This window comes from Eumetopias jubatus, unplaced genomic scaffold (genome assembly GCF_037043125.1).
Source record: "Eumetopias jubatus isolate StellerSeaLion01/CBP00866 unplaced genomic scaffold, mEumJub1_p1.0 scaffold_9, whole genome shotgun sequence".
Lineage (NCBI taxonomy): Eukaryota > Metazoa > Chordata > Mammalia > Carnivora > Otariidae > Eumetopias > Eumetopias jubatus.
Window position 1 is genome coordinate 52,277,088 of NW_028274815.1, and position 12,897 is coordinate 52,289,984.

Here is a 12,897-nt window from a genome sequence, read left to right on the forward strand (position 1 = left end):
AGAAGTTTAAGGTTGATTGGTGCAGCATCTACCTCCTGTTGTGGGTATCAGAAGGGAAGATGCCCCTGTTGCTTGATGTGACATGTGGGCTGGCCATTCAGCAGATGCTGCCTAATGAAAGCAGTGACCCGGGGTAAGAGGAGAAAGCCTGTAGAGCTCAGCATACATAGCTATAGGGGACTGCAGAGGGATTTCCCTTTCCCTCAGAGGCCCATCCATAACTCCAGCAAGAGATTGTGCAGCCACAATGGTCAGTGGGCCATCAGAAATGCCACTGGAAGGGCCTGGAGGTGTCCTCATTGCATGTTGGCCTGTACCACCTCATTCATTCAGCCAGTTCCTATTGAGCTCCTCCTATCTTTCAGGCACTATTCTAGACACTGGGGATACAGCGATGAACAAAATCAGGTAAGGCCCTTCCCTCTTAGGACTTCCAGTTTAGTGATAAGTGAAAGCCTATTCTAGTTCTTTGTTATTTTTAGAATTTCCAGAAAATAAGTTCTACACAATGAGCTCTTCCCCAGTCATACTCAGTCTCTTCTGCCTCATTGTCAAACTTTTGTTCATGTCTCCTTCTTCCCCCAAAGAAGAAGCAATCCTGAGGTTGTAGTGGGTGTGGAGAGTGGGTGCAGATGCAGGTAGAGTCGTCCTAGGCAGAACCCTGGGTAAGTAGACATTCTCTCCTCCCTCCCCTGTTGGTGCCCCCACCTCTAAAAACACCTTTCCTTGAATCCTCAGGTGCCAGGGTCCCTGTTACAATAAAGTAAGGCAGTGCACCACCCTAAATGCTGCATGTTCCCTTTGGGTTCCCTGACCCATCAGCCCCTGATGTCTGCAAAGCTCCAGGAAGACAGCTGTCTCTTTAGGTCACACTGATGTAGGAAGGGATTAACAAATATTTGGTCAACTCTTCCAGGAGTGTTGGCCTTTAAAGGCAGGAGACATTAGTCTAATAAACCTCTAAAGGATTGAACTGAAGGCACAGAGGAGTGGGTAAGGATGTTTAGGCAGCCTGGTGAGATTTGGGGGCCGGGTACCACCAGCCCCCACTCTACACCTGTGGCTTCGTTTGCCTTGCCTGTCAGATTCATGCAGACTGGGGTCATCTTGCCCTACTGACTGGGTTTTCTTTACAGGTGCTACGTGTGTGTGTATATGTATGTGTGCATAGGTACATGTCTTCTTATTAGTCACTGTTTAGCTTATGTGTGTCTATGTAACCAACCTTGGCTATTGGCCCTTTTGAAGAACATCAGTGCTTGAAGCACCCAAGGTAGTGCTCTGCTCACACGTCTCCATCAACCAACCCCAGGGAAGTCACCCTCGTCTTCTCCTACCCACTTCATTTGCATGAGGTGGAAGAAACAAGATCCTTCACATACACTATCCCAGGGCTACAATTCAGGAAAGGAATAGGATTCATTTTCTGGACACAATCTTTCACCAGTTACAAATAGTAGCAATTGCCTATGGGACTCTTGAGAAATTATGAAGTGTTAATTAGCAGAAGCACTGTGTTTAAAATATGTGGCATATTTAAATAACTATTAAATTAAACCTACTTTGCAGAGTTGAGAATCCATCTGGTCCAAAATCTAAGGAGTTGAATTTTGCTGCAAATATTAAGAGAACTGTTTAAATGCTTCTGGAAAGGATAATTTTGTGTTACTTTTGTTTCCTTAGATGTAGAAACAGAGGCACGGAAGCCCATGGTGACTGGCTGTGGTTACAGCCTGGGCTACTCTAATTCATGTGCCTCCATCTCTCAGAGCAAAGATTTGAAATGCTCCTCATGTCCAGAGGACATGTGAAAAGACTGTGGTTATGCCTTAGAGGTCACGTATTACAAACTTGATGATCTCAATGATTTGCAACTCTTTTAGCTTAAATGTGAAAATCAAGCATTCCGGGACATTTTCTGCAGAGATGAGGAGGGCAGAGCCAGGAAGCCCAGGCCAGGCATTGACCACAAAGTATCGTTGAGTCTTTCTTTGGACAAATCACACCCTCTTGGCCTCAGTTTTCTCACAGGTTTGAAGAAGGGAGGTGGGGAGTTGGGCTGTGTATCAGTCAGGCTCTAATAAGGAAAATAGAAACTTCTCTAAGTATCTCAGCAGAGGGCATTTAATGCAGGACATTTACACAGGTAATGGAGGAAGTGAAACAGATCCCGGGGAGGTAGCTCAGAGAGGAGCCCCAGCAGGAAGTCACTTCCGCCAGGAAGGAGGCTGGAAGGAAAATGTGAAGAGGTGGTGTTATCCCAGCCCTGGGGCCAGGGTCACTCACTCACTTTGGAAGCTGGAACGTGGTGGACCTCTCAGGTGGGAACTGGGGCCGTGGAGGAGATGCCACGTAAAGCAGAGAGGGAGGGAAGAAATGCCCTGGCATCTTCCCTCCATCTTGGGTCAGTGCCTCCTATTGCCCCCAGCCCAGCAGGAAGCCAGCTGACATGGAGCCTGCCATGGTCAGCAGGGAAGGCTGAGGAATTATTCACTGCAAGCAACCCAGGCCAGGTTGCTTTCAAAGTCCCCTGTAACTCTGACATTCAAAGAGAGCCAGATGTTAAATGTGTCCTTGAGGGTTTGTCAATAGGCACATCAGGCCAATAAGGCCAGAGCAGTCTTTAATGAGATTTCCCTACTCCCACCATCAGAAACTAACATTCCCAAGGTGCACCCAGCATGTTCTGCACTGGACTTGCCTCTATGCAGGGACGATGAGGCAAGCCTTCAGGGATGGTGTTTGTGGAGGACGGGGCTGGGGGGGTGAGGGGAAGGTACAAGGGTAGGAGAGGATGAGAAAGAAGAGATAGGAGAGGGGTCATACCTGTGAGTGGAGAGCTGAGCCCAAAGGCAAAGAGGTCAGGGTCTCATCCATGATCAGGGATGATTACTGTCTGTGCAAAATGATGCTTCCCATCATAAAATAATTCACAACAGGTCAGTGTCCATAGCAGGCTTTTCTAGAATGGTTAATGTATTTTCCTACAAAGCACTTTTCCATGGCTTGTCTTCAATCAATACCTGTCAAACTGGATTGGTTTGATAGCCCCTCACCTAAGGTACCTCCTCCTGAAGGAGGAAGGAAGGGAAGGGGTATTGGCAGTCACACTGTGCTGTCAGCTCAGGACATACCTCTCACACAGGCCTTTTAGCTGCAGTGGAATTTGAGGGGCTACAGACCCCCTTCCTTGGGCTTCAGGCTCTGTATCTGTGAAGTGAGGATGTTAGGTGAGCGTTCAGGGCCTGCCTGACTCTGCCACTCTGGGATCTGCCCCAGACGCCGGCAAGCAGGCGCAGGAATGGCCCCTTGAGCCATCCGGGAAAAGAGCACAGGGAGGCATAAACGGGATACTTACGCAGCCATGTCCCATGAGGTTCAGACTGAGTGCACCGCTGTGACCTCAAGGACAGATTTAAATAATCAGAAGCCCTTTGTGATAACTCATGGTTTTGCATTTCTTGACTGTGAAATGGGGAGTGTGTAGACCACAGCAACTCCTATAAGTCCACTTTTCTCTGCTGTCCGCTGCCCTCACACCTCATGTTGCTGCTCCTCTCTCAACACAAGACCTTAAAAACCCAGCTGGTTCCTTGAAGGTCCCTCCTTTTACTCTCTCCCGGCTCCCTTCCCTATTGATTCTACTTCATGAAGCCCCCCAAAATGAGGCAACATGAGCTCTTCTTGGAGTATAGGGAGGAGAGGCTGTGGGGAGGGGAGAAGCTGGGAACACTCGTGCATTAATCATTTTTGTCCTGACTCATATACAGGGATGAGTAATAGGAAAAGATGCCAGTTTTGTGGCAAATGAGAGGTGCCAGGGCTAAGAAGAGGGAGAGAATTAGGCGCTGGAGAATGGAAAGATCTTGACCAGGGGAAGAGGAGAGCTGGGGACTGATGTGGGATGGGCACACAGGGGTGTCCTGTCTGACTGGGGTGGGCATTTCATGAAGAGGAAGACTGGGGGAAGTGCTAGCTTGAGGAGCTTGGGAGCCAAGATTTTTTGGCTTTATCCTGTTGTTGGGGAAGAAATGGCATAGTGCCAGTCCCCATGCCCTGAGCCCATGGCTGACCCTGGAAATTGATCTCCTTCTTTCAGACTGAATGCAGAGGAGGACTCAAGCTCTCTTAAGTCAGTGCCACCGATCCATTGGAGTTAGTTCGTGATCTAAAGTCTCGTAGCTCTCTTGGCGCTAGACAATGGGGGGGTCTTGGATGGTTTTGTGAAGCATTTTTAGAGATAAAACTGTATATGGAGTTTGGATTGCAGCAAGGGCTCTGGAGAAAGAGAACAGTGGGAAATGAAAGTAGTGAGAATTCAGGCTGTTAAAAACAAAATTCATCTGAGTAAATTTAAAGATCAAATTGGCTTTATTCAGTGATTCATGAAATCAAGCGACATTCCATTTAGCAAATAGAAAGGAGTTTGGAGGAGCTGTACAAAATGGAAGGGTTTTATAGGCAGTGCAGGGGTGGGACAATTAGCAAAAGAATAGAAAGGATTGTTTCAGGCAAGGTCACATTCCCTTAGGGGACAGAGCAGGGGGGTCTTATTAGGTGGATGACCTCATCTTCCTTTGGGACTAGGAGAGGGTCCATGTGACAGATTACATCACTGGTGCTGACCAGAAAATTCCTGACTGGCCAGTTAAGATAACATTTCTGGGGGGAGGTTGAAACTGCAATTTGGTTAGGTAGTAAGCCCTGGTTTGGTGACTTGGCCTAGCATAAGTGAGTCCATTGGGCTTATGTTTTTCTTTTTGACAAGATTTCTTGCCTTGTTAAAAAGGAAAACACAAACCCAAGGGACATCTGTATCTTCTGCCATTCCTACATTGGACTTGGCGGACCAGCTTTTTTTTTTTTTTTTAAACCCAGGCTGTTTGAGTGGATAAGCTACTCTACTCCCACCCTCATCCTGGGACATACCAGTGACCTCTCCTCTCTTGTTGACCAACCTGAGCATCTCAGTATCTACTCACACATGAGCCCAGGTTACATTAGAGGCAAGTTCTCATTCCCTTTTCAGACCAAGCATTTTTCACTGCATAAAAACATAGGGCAGGGGTGCCTGGTGGCTTAGTCATTTAAGCATCTGACTCTTGATTTCAGCTCAGATCAGGATCTCAGGGTCATGGATCGAGCCCCGTGTTTCGCTTCGTGCCCAGCACAGAGTCTGCTTGTCCCTCTCTCTCTGCTCCCTGCCACTCTCTCTCTCAAATAAACAAAATCTTTAAAAAAAAAAAAAAAACAGTAGGGCAAAAGTACTGATAAATAAGTCTCCATCAAGTTCACTGAAATTAGGAAACTGGGATTCTATCACCAAAGTTTCCACTCTTCTAGGAATTATTCTGGGCCCTCCGTAAGCCAGGGTTAAGGAAATCTTATTTTGTTTTCATTTTTTTTTTTTTCCATCCAAAAGGATGAGACCACTTCTTGGTTGACCCTGTTAGAGAGTGATGAACAGGAGCCGTCAGAACCCATTAGTACTGCCCCAGTGAGCTGCTCTTCAATTCAGAAGCATCGACCGAGCCTAGGGAGACGTGCCACCAGAGCTCAGTGACTTGCTTCTGCTCTTTATCCTCCAGCTGAAAGGGGGGCTCCTCTACTGTCACAGTGGCCAAGTGTGGTGGCTGATTGGATCTACAACTTCCGTCCCTTTGTTTCAGGCATCCCCTTCGTCATGGTGCTGCTCATGACAATATGCTCTTAAACCCTCGCTACTCAAAGCCTGGTCTGTGGACCATCATCAGCAATGGAATCACTTAGGAACTTTTGAGAAATGCAGAATCTCAGGCCTCATCCCACACCTGCTGAATCAGAACCTGTAAATTAGCAAGATCCTCAGGCAATTAGTATGTATATTAAGGTTGGAGTAGCCCTAAGACAGTTCTGGAGGCCAGAAGTGCAAAATCAAGGTGTCAGCAGGACTATGCTCCCTCCAAAGGCTCTAAGGGAGAATCCTTCCTTGCTTCTTCCAGTTTCTGGTAGCTTCTGGTGTTCCTTGATTTGTGGCTGCATCACTCCCATATCTGCCTGTCTTCACATGGCCATCTCATCTGTGTGTCTCATAAGGGATAAGTGATGGGATTTGGGGCCCACCTGGATAATTTAGGACAATTTCATCTTGAGATTCTTAATTTCATCGTATAAGATCCATTTCCCAAATAAGGTCACATTCTCAGGTTCTGGGAGTTAGGATGTGGACATATTTTTTGAGGTGTCACAGTTCAACCTACTACAGACTGCCTTGGAACATTCCCGTGCTTCCCAGCTTCGTGCCAGTGCTCACCCTCCTCAGCTGGTCCAGCGTTTGGATTCACGCATATTGCTGACAGCTGCCAAATAATAGCAGCATTATTGAATGCATCTTCCGTGACAGATATCGTCCTATGTGTTTTTCATGGATGAATCCATTTGACTGCAACAACCCTTTGGGGTTGCTATCATAATTACCACCCCCACTTTACAGATGAGGAAAATGAGGCATGGGGTGGTTCAGTAACTCGTCTAAAATCTCACAGCTGGTAGAGGTGAACCCAGGATACAAATCAGGCAGTCTTTGCCAGAATCTGCATACTTTGCCATATAATAATGCTTTTTTTTAAAGATTTTATTTATTTATATGAGAGAGAGCACGAGAGGGAAGAGGGTCAGAGGGAGAAGCAGGCTCCCTGCTGAGCAGGGAGCCCGATGCGGGACTCGATCCCGGGACTCCAGGATCATGACCTGAGCCGAAGGCAGTTGCTTAACCAACTGAGCCACCCAGGTGCCCTATAATAATGCTTCTGAAATTATATAATATGTTTGTGAAATTATAGAGGGTTCACAGGTGTAGGAGAGAGATGGCATCAGGGCCCTTTGTCCCACTTCCCAGAGAGGCTGGGCAGAAAGAAGGCAAAGATGAAGTGTGGGGAGTTGTCCTGCCCCCACCCTATAGTGTATGGAGGTTGGGGGACCCCCAGCTATTATTCATTCTGCCTCAAAGCCTTTTTCATTTAATACTGTATAGGTGCACTTTCCCATGAGACAGCTTGTCCTGGCTAAATGCCTTATGGGTGTTTATGATCAAAGAGATCTTTAGGTGGATGTTTAGTATGGCCTCATACACTCTCAATATGTATTATGTCTTGGGCTCACACATTCCATTTGTTTACTAACCATATGTGAAACTTTATTTAATTTGCTTTAAATGCCTTTGTTTTGAGTGGCGAGGAGTGGGCTCTCCCTTTCATTTGCTCTCTTTATACCCTCCTGATTTTCTGCCTTGGTTTGCAATCCTTTGCCCCTTTTATTTTTTCTAGACTGAAAACCTCTCCCCTTTCTTTTGCATTCTAAGCTTGACTGCCAGGAACGGCCAGAAGTCCTTCCTTCCCAAGGCACAAGGCATGTCAGATGGCTGGGCACAGCTTTCTGTGCCCCTAATAAATAGCCAGGTCAAGGGGGTCAGGGAATTAGCTGGAAGAACCTGTAACCAGTCCAGGCATCTTCATCAGTGATGCAAGGAGCATTGTAACAACACTGGAATCTCTAGATTTACCTGCTCGGATGGAGAAGTGGAAGCTACCATTTAAAACTGCCTATCATCCAAAAATCTACCTGTGTCTTTAGTACAGAAATTCAGTAGCAAATATAATCTGCCTAATTTTATTAAGCTGAGTTTCATAGATGCACTGACATTCCCTTGAGAACATTTGATGGGGCAGTGAGCCCAGATGTATGCTTGCTGGCAAGATGGAATCCAGACTGCAAGTTTAAAAATTCAATTGTTACAATGTCAATAGACCACAGGAAGAATGATTTAATAGTAGCACCTAGCATTTATTGAACCCCTATTATTTACTAGGCCCTGTGCTTTCATATTTTATTTCATATAATCCTCTGAGGAGATTCTATTCCTCTCTCCATTGTACAGATCAAGAAACTGAGGTTTAGAAAAATTAATTAATTTGCCCTAGTACACACAGCTAGACAGGTGCAGAACTCGGATTTGATCCTGGGCCCTTAATGTTTTCCAGAGCCTGGGTTCTTAGCCACAAGGCTGTATGGTGGAGCCAACTCCCTGGGTGTAGTGAGACAACTTTGGGCTTCTACTGAGTTATTTACCACTCCCCCACCCTCAACAGTTGTTAATTTTCCCTCTGTTTACCTCAAATCTGTCTACTCCCAATATTGAGAAAATGCAGGGCAGATCTGGGAGAGTTCTGAAAAAGAGGATATAGGAGATGGGAACTAGCATTTGTTGAGCACCTACTATGTTCTAGGCCCTCTGGAGAACACTTCCAGCCAGGGTGGTTTTCACCCACTCAGCGAATCAGAAATCCAGGTAGTGGGTCCATCTCCATTTTTGTCTCGTCTTGTCTTTTAAGCTTTGGCCTTCTAATCCTAGTCTGGTCTAGCCTTAGGATATGATCCTCCTGTTTCGCCAAGGAGGAAGTTGCTTCCTCAGAAGGACATGGATGTGCACGGAGTGAAACATGTTTGGCAGTTGGGCACATCAGTCTGCTTTGCTGTTGCTGATATTGGCTCACTGCCAGGTGGAAGCAGGACAGGCAGCCAATAAACCTCATCTGCCAATAAACCCCGAGTCACGGTTCACGGGCCTCTCCTAAAGCCTCATGGCCTCTTTCTCCTGTCTCATAGCTTGGCTTCCTGACCTGCTGGATGACCTGCCACCCACATGTGAACAGCAATCCCAAAGTCGGTGACCTAACTTCTAAGTTGGGTTTCCATACTTCATCAATGCTAAGGTACCCATTTTCCCCACATGTCAACATCTCTGAAATCAGGATGTGTCTTCCAATTAATGATGACTTACAATTATAACTGGCAGTGGTTTTCCTTTTCTAGTAGTCCTTAAAATAATAGCGTGTCAATCAGTGATGTCTCTGATTTGAAGAAATGCAATGATGCCAATGTTTATTTTTACCCCTCACTATCAAATCAGTACCTGGGCTTGTATCTTTCTGCCTTCACTTCTGAGGCCTGAATCTAAAGTCTTCCTTGTGCTCACCTGTGTGACTAGCCTCCCATGTCATTTCTTCAAGCGGGAGATGTCCTGGAAGTGAAGCTGAGTCTCCAGTATCTGATAGCCCTCAAATTGTTGCCGTGATGCTTATCTTTCATTCCCTTCTTCCTAAATCTTATCAGTAGTTTTATGGGATCTCAGGAAATTATGAAGCGGGAGGTCCTATTTTAAGATATGTCGATTCACCTAAGTATTTATGTCCTCAAGTCTGATGTTAATAGACCAATCGCCTAGAAATGAGTTTGATTGAAGGAGTACCCATTTTATAACCTGGATGCAGGATTGGGCTGTTTACCTTGACAATCATCCTTTTATATCTTTGATCTTAGGTGGACTGATTATTAAGGTAATTGCTATGGTCGGCTAGTACAGAAATTGCCGTACGGTCTTAAAAGTCACTGTTAATTGTGTGTACACTGCATCTATTTCCAGAAAACATGTGGTTTCCTGATCACCTTTTGCTAGAAACTAATTTCCCTATGTATTGTATCTTAGGGGACTCGATTTCTTCTTATTTCAGAATAAAGGGAAGGAAAAAGCAATTAAAAGTGCCTTGAGAAAAGACACTTCAGAGGAAGATAGGTGATCTGGAAGACTCAAAAGAAGCATGTGCTTCTTGTAATAATCTGCTATAGGAATCACAAGAAAAATGTCAGAACGTGACTTGGTTTCCTTAATATAGTACAAAAAGATATGGCTTCTAAGAAATAAGAGAGGACAACCACAGTAGAGAACAGCCTAGCATGGAGAGGTAAAGGAAAGTATGCCACAGATAATATGGTCCATGCTATCATGAAAAGCATACTAATGTGCTGAATTAACATCGGTGAAGTGGGAAATAATGACAAACTGTCAGAATGCAAGGCAAGTGTCAATAATAAAACTAATGAGAGGAAAAATGAAAAATTAGAGAACAGAGATTCAGCATATGGATAACTGGTGATCCTGAAGGAGACATCAGGATTAAGTTAATAGAAGACTATCTTGAGTTTAAAAAAAAGAGTGTGACTATGTTGTTCAGGGTAGGCTGTCTCCTGTAACAGCAACCTCAGCATCTCTAATCAGATGCTCAGTGGGCTGTCTTCAGGGACACCATGGTTCCTTCCATTTGGGGGCTACATTTTCCCCAAGGGCCCCAGAATTTCTACTGGATCCTCTGCATCCAGCAGAGAGGCAAGAAAAGAGAAAGAGTGTGGAGAAGGCACTTCTGCTCCTAATCTCCTGGGTTACAGGTGATGCACATCACTCCTGCTTATCACCCGTTGATTTACATTCCATATGGCCCTTGCTAGAAGGAAGGTGGGGGCTGCGAAATTGGGTATCCAGGAAGAAGAGCAGTGGGTTTGGTGAGCACATGGCATTGTCCCTGATGCACACACACAAACAGATATATAGAGAAGTTGAAATAGTTCCTCCCTTAATACATTCACAATAAAATCCAAGCCATATAGAGTCATAGGGAGGATCACAGGAGGAGAAGGTCGAACAGCATGCCTCCTATTTTTTCCATCTTTGTCCTGACACTCTGTGACAGACTGAACCTCCCTTCTCAGGCTTTGGGGATATCTCTGCATGGATATCCAGAGGCCAGCAGAGTTTCCCCATGTAAGCCTTTAGACCCTCCCACCCTTTAACACATTTCCTTACCATCCCTTCTTCCCGGGCCTATGAAGACTTCTCCCCAACACCCTAACTCAGCATGGCCCGGTGTCACTGGGGTTGTGAATTTTTACAACTTCTTCAGTCTGGAGAGGGGAAGGATGGTGTCAGATCCCCTTTTAGTCCTAGATTCAAGATGTTCTTATAATTTTCTCTTTTGCCCAGTTAGTAAGGAAAACCCTCCCAACAAAACCAATGAAAAAGCCAACAAAACAGTTCTGATCTGAATGTGCTAAAAGAGCATTTGTTTTCACCTCTGTGGTCTGGGATGCACTTTATTCTATTAGACATAGAAGGACATGTCATCCAGTAGCTGTTTCCTGGATTTCTTGGCTGGAAGTGGGAATGGCGAGCAAGGATAGTCCTGCCACATGATTCAGTGGGTTACAGTTCACTTTCCTACTGAAGAACAAATGCTCTCAGATTAGGTCAAAAAGCAGAACCAACTATTTTATGTTTGAACTTGACGGAGGTGAAGCTTTTCAAAATATAGGTCCATTGGTCTTAGGTACAGTCTTGCCAGAAGTAAAAGGTAGACAGGATGACTGCTTAAAAGTATCTGTGACTGGATTCTAGGCCATCCTGAGGTGTGGAACAGTGAATCAGAGGACATGTCAGTTCAATTAGACAGTCTTTTAGATGAGCTTTTATCCACAGAGTGTGCAAGTTTGGCTGACCTTTTCACTGAAGGGACTGAGTATTTGAAGGCTGAACCCAGCCTTCCGGCTAGCTCAGCATTGTCTCTGCTTCACCAGGGCTTCCTGAATCCCCCTTTCTTTCCCCTTCATTGAAGGCATGGTTTTGTGATTGGTGGCAGAGATATCTGACAAGTGGATTAAAGCTTAATGCTGGAGACTCAAGGTTGGGGCCTCCCTGGAACCCCGTGGTTCATGAGGCTCTACTAGAGCACTGTGCCCCTAGTACTGTAGTGATCTCTCTATGAGCCACCCCCTTGCCCCAGCTCCATCGTGGGCCTTTTGAAAGCAGGGATTGTGAATTAGATCCTTCGGTGTCCCCATGCCAGAAATAGGAACTAGAATTATCCTTTAAGTGGCTGGCTTAATCCTTGAGGCTTCTTTGAAGGATATGAAGCCTGGGCCTCAGGCTTTAGCTATTTGCTGATTTCCATTCCTCGCCTTCCTACCAGGCCCCTTGCATCTGCTCACCTTCATGTGATGGCGGGGAGGAACGCATGGTGAACTGAAAAGCGAGAACAGGCTCTGGCACCAGATGGGTTCAAACTAGGCTCTGCCTTTGAATAGCTCTGTAGCCCCAACCAGGTCACTCCATTTCCCGGAGCCCCAAGTTCTACACCTGAAAGCCAGGGTGGTAAGCCCTGCACCACAGCGCTGATGAGAAGGGCCCAGCACAGCCCTACCTATTTGGGTTTAACAGCCTGAATTTTGTTGATTGAATGTCTTCCTTCAAGATCTAACTCAGAACTTTGGTCCTCATAAATGTGGACCATAGGTGGGGGGATGGGGTAACTGGGTGATGGGCATTAAGGAGGGCACATGATGTGATAAGCACTGGGTGTTATGTGCAACTGATGATTAACTGAACTCTACATCTGAAACTAATGATTTGCTATACGTTAGGTAATTGAATTTAAGTAAAAAAAATATGAACCCAGGGTTTCCAGTCTCCTGTTCCAAAAACATTGAATACATGTAGGAAACTGAAAATAAATGTATATATTCTATATATATATATATGAAACTGAAAATAAATGTGTGTGTGTTTGTATATATATAGAGAGAGAGTGTGAGAGATACAGATATACACCATTTCAGAGGTGGTCTGAAATGAATGTGTTCAATGCTTGTTATACACACACACACAGAGTTTTATTTGTATTCATATTTTTCACCTTAATATGACTATGGGCCTCTAGCAGGTGGGGACAAAATCTCACTTCTTTTGGAAATCTTTCCTCTCATACCCAATTCCAGTTCTTGCTTACTCTTGGGTACCAATAGATACTCAACAAATAATTGTGCTTGTCCAGTGAGAGGGAATGGGACTGATTTTAAGTGATGAGAAAAAAGTGCTGGGTCCATTCATTCCATAGCAGTGCAATTTCTGGATAATAAAAGAATGGAAAAAAAGTACCTACCAACCATTAGGTCTGGGGCCCTTTAGTAGAAGGCTTTTAAAATTCACTGGACTTTTCTAGGAAAGGATGCATCAGGGATGCTCAGAAACGAGCA

General features: G+C 45.2%; 1 protein-coding gene across 1 annotated transcript in view; it reads left to right on the forward strand.

Moving 5' to 3' along the window:
• The window catches only part of ADD2 (adducin 2), a 103,960-nt gene that overhangs the window by 39,738 nt on the left and 51,325 nt on the right, over positions 1 to 12,897 (forward strand). The window lies entirely within an intron of this gene.